This window comes from Pteropus medius, unplaced genomic scaffold, assembly GCF_902729225.1.
Source record: "Pteropus medius unplaced genomic scaffold, Ma_sr-lr_union100, whole genome shotgun sequence".
In the NCBI taxonomy this organism is placed as follows: domain Eukaryota; kingdom Metazoa; phylum Chordata; class Mammalia; order Chiroptera; family Pteropodidae; genus Pteropus; species Pteropus medius.
Window position 1 is genome coordinate 2,417,278 of NW_024356248.1, and position 5,392 is coordinate 2,422,669.

The window sequence follows — 5,392 nt, forward strand, 5'->3', positions numbered from 1 at the left end:
TGGGGGCCTTCCATGAGCGGTTGGGATAATAATAGCAGGATGAGGCTGATGGTTAAGAGCTGCCGGTTACTGAGCACATGGTTGTTTGCAAGGCGCTTACCAAGCGATTCTTGACTTTAATTCACTTAACCTTTACCTCAGCCAACGTGAGGCTGTTACCACATTCTAGAGATGAGGGAGCAGAGGCTGGCTAGTGAGTCCTGGAGTCGAGTCCAGGTCTGTTGATGTGGTTACACCCAGCTCTGCCATAGCCGGATCAATAACGAGACCGGCATCCCCATAGCTCCTGACATTTTTCAAGACACTTGTACACAGTATTTGAATGGATCCTTACAACTGACACTATATGCCAGGTACTTTTTAAAAACAGCTTTGGCGAAGTATTATGTGCACACCATGAAATGTACTTCTTTGAATCATACGCTTTAATAATCTTTAGTAAATTTACAAAGCTGTGCCACCGTCACCACAGTCCAATTTTATGGCGTTTCTATCAGCCCAGAAAGATGCCTTGTGGCCGCCTGCAATCACTCTCCATTCCTTCCTACCCCAGCTCCAGGCAGCCACCAGCCGACTTTCTATCCCTCTGGTTTTGCCTTCTCTGGATATTTCGTATGAATAGAACCATCCACCAAGTGATCTTCCGTGCCTGGCTTCTTTCACTTAAAATGTTTTCGAGGGTCAATCGGATTGCAGCTGGTGTCAGTACTTTTTACTGTGGATGGTAATCCACTGTGCAGATAGACCTCTTTTGTTCATCTGGTCACCAGTGGATAGACATTGGGGTTGTTTTGTGTCTTGCCACCAGGTTCTCATGCTGTTACTGTGACCGTTTACAGCAGAAAAAAAAAAATGCGTGCTGACTGTTATCGAGAGCAGGGGCTCTCTGTCCGATGGGCAGAGAAGCCAGCACCACGGCCCCAGATTTTGAGAAAAAAAAAAAGGCCTTATTTACGAGTCGACAGGCAGGGAGACAGGAGGTGAGCTTCAAATCTGTCTCTCTGATCCAGGATTCGAGGTGAGATTTTAAGGGCTTTCTACACTGGGTCTTCTTGAACAATGGACCGACCCTTCGCTTCTCGAAGGGTTCAAGTTCATCATGTCCGGTCCTTTGGTCTTGTTGCGGGGAGCTGTTAAGGGTTCACAAGTGTTACTTGTAAGTGGTGGATCTAAGGTTTAAACTGTGGTTCCAGGTCTTGTTAGAAAGAGGGTAGGACCAGTTTGAGCTGGTTGTGCGGTTACAAGAGTTGTCATTGTCCCCATCTTACTGCTGCCATGTCTTGCCTAATTAATTAACCTGTTAGGAAGTATCAGAGCCAGCCTCGAACCCCACCAGCCCCATTCCAAATCCATTCCGTGGCTTCAGCTACAAGCCCGGGCAGCTGTTTTGATTTTGAGAGTCTCTCCTCCTCCCGCTCCTCTGGCTTTCCCCCGGAGGGGCCTGAGGGGTCGTCACTGCCAGCTGTTCCCTGGAAATCAATTTCAAATGAGTAGTGGCCCCCTCCCTCCCAAGAGACAGATTAATTTCCTGCAGTGGGAAGGACAGTGACTGTGGTTCGGGCTTGACCTGGCTCCCCCAGCCCCCCAGGAAGGAAAGCTGGGACTGCACTGAATAAGCCTTTGGTGTTAATTTCAAAAGCTCCCGGGTGCTGAGAAACTAGACCTAGGCGCAAGCCGCTCCAGGGCACACAGGTGGCACGCGCGCGCGCGCGTGTGTGTGTGTGTGTGTGTGTGTGTGTGCGCGCGCGCGCACTGTTTTCCCTTTCACGAACGGTGCTGGGGAGACAGTGCTGGCCGTTCTGGGGACATCCACCTCCCAGGTCTTCTCTGGCTCCCAGGGCAGGACCCCTCCAGTCCAGGGCTCAGGCCATGGCTGGGGAGATGGGGGGAAGGCAGGAACCCCCTTCTGTGGGTCCAATGCCCAACTGAGCTCCCTGTGGTCATGGGGTGGCGGACAAAGACTGGGCTCATCTCGCTCCCCCAGGTTTGGAAGGTCTGCTCCAGGGAGGCAGAGCCGAGCGGGAACAAGGGCCTGCCCGGAGCCACCCCAGGACAAGGTATAGTTCAGTATGGGGTTCAGGTTGGCATGTGGGGGTCCTGGGGGGGGTCCTGGTCATGAATGGAACTGTGGGTGTGATAGGGGGTCTCCGTACCCCTGACCTCCACGCCGAGCTCCTATCTCAAAGCTTTTCTCTTGGGAGGACACTCATCTCTTCTGGGGTTGGGGGGGGCAACAGGAGTCGGGGAGGAGGGTATTGGACAGCGGCTCGGTCAGAGCTGGTGGGATCCTGGACATGTCACTGTCCATGCGACCCTGGTCCGGACACTTCACCTTTCTGAACCTCAGTATCCGCACCTATAGGATGAGGCCGGACACCTGCCCTACCTCCTGCTGAGTGTGTTCCCAGCATCTGGAAGGAAGAGAAAGCAGCCTGTGACTCTAGCTGGAGAGAGCCGTGGTCACAGTGCGGCCTGCTCTGCTCCACCCTCTCATTCCTCCAGACTTCCTCCCAGGCCCAGGAAATAGGAACTGTGAGTGTCTCGGGGGCCTGGAAGGAAGAACGGTTCTGTCCAAGCACTTGGAGTTAAATGCTTGCCATTTTATTTCCTCCAGACGTGATTTGTTCATTTTAGCTGGTGATTATGAATCAAAGGCCCAAACGTGCAGAAAGCCACATTCATAGAGATTTTCATGATGCCAAAGGGAGCTGGGGTAGAAAATGGCCATTTTTAGGGGCTGGAATGGGGAGTCACAGTGATTCTCCTACCCTGGCTATGCCCTTACGGTGAGATGAGCAGTTAGTTCTGTTTAAAATAAGAGATACTGTGGACTGAATATTATGCAGCCATTAAGAGCCACCTAACAGTTGGTAACGATGGAGAAATACTATTGATATGGTGTGAGTGAGACACTCTCAAGGTACACGGGGGACTTAGTACAATCACAGCTACGTCAGGTATTTTATTTATAAATTCGCGTTTTTAATTTATAAAACGCTCAATAGATAACGTAAAAGATCATTTGAATTTTAAAAATATCGGTTACTCATTATTTACTAAAATGAACGTTTATACCTGAATAGTTCCCACTCAGTGGACGCTCGCCGTGTGCCAGAGGCTGTCGATGGTCATCGCGGTGCCTTACAGAATCCTCCGGACAACCTCGTGAGGCAAATCCTCTTCTTCTCCCTGTTTCGTAGATGAGGAGATCAGGCTGAGGACACTTAAATGATACGCTCGAGGTCACGTGGCTGCAGGTGAAGTCGCCAGAGCAGGGCCTGGTTTCTGACTCTCCATCTTCCCTGCTCTTTATGTTTTTTCTGCAGACACAGAAAAAACTTCATATGTGTTAATAAAGAAGGGTGCGGGGGGAAAATGGAAAAAAAAAAAAACGATGCTAAATCGAAGCGCCGATTGTCTCAGGAATGGAGAGCTTGCTTACGGGCGATTAAAAATTTTTTGGGATGTTTGTGCATTTCTAAAATGTCAACATATGACTGGTTAGGGAAGGTAAAAAAAAACCCAAAAACTTTTGCCTTCTTAGGTTCAATGCCTGGGGACTGTGAATCCAACTCATATAAGACAGATTAATAGGATAAAAGGTTTATTTTGCATGAATATGAGGGCTTCACAGGATAGAGGTGAACAACCAGAGAAGAAGTATATACCATTTTCACAAAGGGTAATAAACTGTGGAGGAGTAACTCGACAAAGAGCGGGTGGCTTCTAGAGCTGCATGGATAAATTGTGGAAAGGTAAATATCTGGGGAAAACTAATGGAAGAGAAGGGTAGTTTAGTAAGGTTGGTTTTGCAGAGACACGTTGGTGCCTTCTCCATTGATAAAGGTCATCTCTGGGGATTAAGAGTCACCCTCCTTTTCCTGGTGTGGGAGAGGGAGATACCTTTACAAATGGGAGTTTATGTTATCTTTACAAAAGAAAATGTATGCCTGGCTTTTAGGCAGAAGGGAGCAGAGAGCTAATCAGGAAAAATGTTATTACGCTTCTTGTTTTAAATGTACAAACTTTAAGGATACAATTTAAAGGAGAAGCATCTGTGTATTTAAACATCCACTGTAGACTTATCTATTGGATAGGGAACCAATGTGCCACCTGAGAGGTGACTGAGGGAAGGACTGGACAGCTGCTCAGATTAAGCAGTCATCACAAACAACAGGCCAGGACATGGTAGAGCAGTCCAGGATGGCCCTGGGACGTGACATGATGTGACATGATGTGACATGATGTGACACATGGCAGACCTGGTGAGGCCACAGCGGGAAACAGAGTCACATGGAGCATGGCTAGAGAGGACCAGGTTCAGGACACAGAGTGGGGCTGTGGGTGGCTTCTCTCTGCTCTGGACTCTCGCAGTGGATGTCTCGTTGATGCTGTTGTAAACCTTGGCAGACCCAAGGAGGAAAAAAAATCAATCGATTCATTTAAAAAAGGAAAACAAAGAAAAAAAAAACCACACTAAATGAATGAATGCTTTTCCATCACAAAGCATCATTTCATTACAAAATGAAAAAGGATGGAAAAGAAAAGGGTCCTCTTCCCACAGAGATGAAACCGTGGTGGTTGGTTTTACAAAGAAAACAGAATTCAGCTGAACATGCTGTGATAGTGAGTGAGAGGTAGATATCAAAGGCTTTGAAGACTCAGACGTAGTAATAACCACAGGGCATTGACAGCTAGGATTTATCGAGTACTTATTGTATGCCAGGCACTGAGCCAGGAGTGCCTATGGAGCTCACCACGTTGTGCCAAGAATTTGATGGTGATGACGATGGCGCTATTAGCAGCTGGCACATGTAGTGTGCAACAGCTTTCGTGCTCACTAATTGCTCACTTAGACTCACAACGATGCAGGGAGATGAGGGAACAGACACAAAGAAGGGGAGTAAACAGCTATCTGATAGTGTGAGGTGGGAGCCATGGTTAGTTCTACTTCACGGGAGAAGAAATTAGAGCCGAGAAAGGTGGAGTGACCAGCGCCAGGTCAGAGGTGCGCGTGCAGTAGATGATGGAGGAATGATTAAAAAAATGGTTGCTGGGTATATAAGGCATTGAAGAGCACTTCTTGTGATGCTGGGCTGGGCGTTGGGCTATATCTTTTTTTTTTCTTTTTATTTGAACCACTTATAGACACTGCACTATGGAGAATTTACCGTCACTCTGCCAAGACCAGGTGACAGCTTCGGCTGAAGTCACATCAAAAAGAAAAGGTTGCATGCAACCAGACAGGTAGCTTTATGTGATCTCACGTGAAATCAGGTTAGAATTTCAAGAACAGGCAGGCTCGAGGTTGCAATGGAGGGCCCACCTGGCCGGCAGGTGCGGGTGGAGGATTGGAAGCAATTCTTGCAATAGGTGGAAACAGAGTGTAGGA

At 48.2% G+C, this 5,392-nt stretch overlaps 1 long non-coding RNA gene across 1 annotated transcript; it reads left to right on the forward strand.

The window, feature by feature from the left end:
- Nucleotides 1-1,807: 1,807 nt before the first annotated feature.
- LOC120600662 (uncharacterized) lies at nt 1,808-3,328 on the forward strand. Its single transcript, XR_005652254.1, has 3 exons — nt 1,808-2,057; nt 2,363-2,532; nt 3,201-3,328. It is a non-coding gene; the product is annotated as an uncharacterized LOC120600662 (long non-coding RNA).
- Nucleotides 3,329-5,392: the final 2,064 nt, after the last annotated feature.